The following is a 1517-nucleotide window of genomic DNA, read 5'->3' as shown; positions in this document are numbered from 1 at the left end:
AAAGTTAATCCTTCTAACTTGACTTTTAAAATCAACTAAACACATGTTCTATATCTATATGATATGCTAACTTAATGATTTAAAACCTGGAAACACGAAAAACACCGTAAAACCGGATTTACGCCGTCGTAGTAACACCGCGGCTGTTTTGGGTTAGTTAATTAAAAACTATGATAAACTTTGACTTAAAAGTGGTTATTCTGAGAAAATGATTTTTATTATGAACATGAAACTATATCCAAAAATTATGGTTAAACTCAAAGTGGAAGTATGTTTTCTAAAATGGTCATCTAGACGTCGTTCTTTTGACTGAAATGACTACCTTTACAAAAATGACTTGTAACTTATTTTTCCGACTATAAACCTATACTTTTTCTGTTTAGATTCATAAAATAGAGTTCAATATGAAACCATAGCAATTTGATTCACTCAAAACGGATTTAAAATGAAGAAGTTATGGGTAAAACAAGATTGGATAATTTTTCTCATTTTAGCTACGTGAAAATTGGTAACAAATCTATTCCACCCATAACTTAATCAACTTGTATTGTATATTATGTAATCTTGAGATACCATAGACACGTATACAATGTTTCGACCTATCATGTCGACACATCTATATATATTTCGGAACAACCATAGACACTCTATATGTGAATGTTGGAGTTAGCTATACAGGGTTGAGGTTGATTCCAAAATATATATAGTTTGAGTTGTGATCAATACAGAGATACGTATACACTGGGTCGTGGATTGAATCAAGATAATATTTATCGATTTATTTCTGTACATCTAACTGTGGACAACTAGTTGTAGGTTACTAACGAGGACAGCTGACTTAATAAACTTAAAACATCAAAATATATTAAAAGTGTTGTAAATATATTTTGAACATACTTTGATATATATGTATATATTGTTATAGGTTCGTGAATCAACCAGTGGCCAAGTCTTACTTCCCGACGAAGTAAAAATCTGTGAAAGTGCGTTATAGTCCCACTTATAAAATCTAATATTTTTGGGATGAGAATACATGCAAGTTTTATAAATGATTTACAAAATAGACACAAGTACGTGAAACTACATTCTATGGTTGAATTATCGAAATCGAATATGCCCCTTTTTATTAAGTCTGGTAATCTAAGAATTAGGGAACAGACACCCTAATTGACGCGAATCCTAAAGATAGATCTATTGGGCCTAACAAACGCCATCCAAAGTACCGGATGCTTTAGTACTTCGAAATTTATATCATATCCGAAGGGTGTCCCGGAATGATGGGGATATTCTTATATATGCATCTTGTTAATGTCGATTACCAGGTGTTCACCATATGAATGATTTTTATCTCTCTGTATGGGATGTGTATTGAAATATGAAATATTGTGGTCTATTATTATGATTTGATATATATATAGGTTAAACCTATAACTCACCAACATTTTTGTTGACGTTTTAAGCATGTTTATTCTCAGGTGATTATTAAGAGCTTCCGCTGTTGCATACTTAAATAAGGA

The sequence above is a fragment of the Rutidosis leptorrhynchoides genome, chromosome 3 (genome assembly GCF_046630445.1).
Source record: "Rutidosis leptorrhynchoides isolate AG116_Rl617_1_P2 chromosome 3, CSIRO_AGI_Rlap_v1, whole genome shotgun sequence".
NCBI classification, from domain to species: Eukaryota; Viridiplantae; Streptophyta; class Magnoliopsida; order Asterales; family Asteraceae; genus Rutidosis; species Rutidosis leptorrhynchoides.
The sequence above is the reverse complement of the archived record's forward strand: the minus strand, read 5'-3'. Positions refer to the sequence as shown.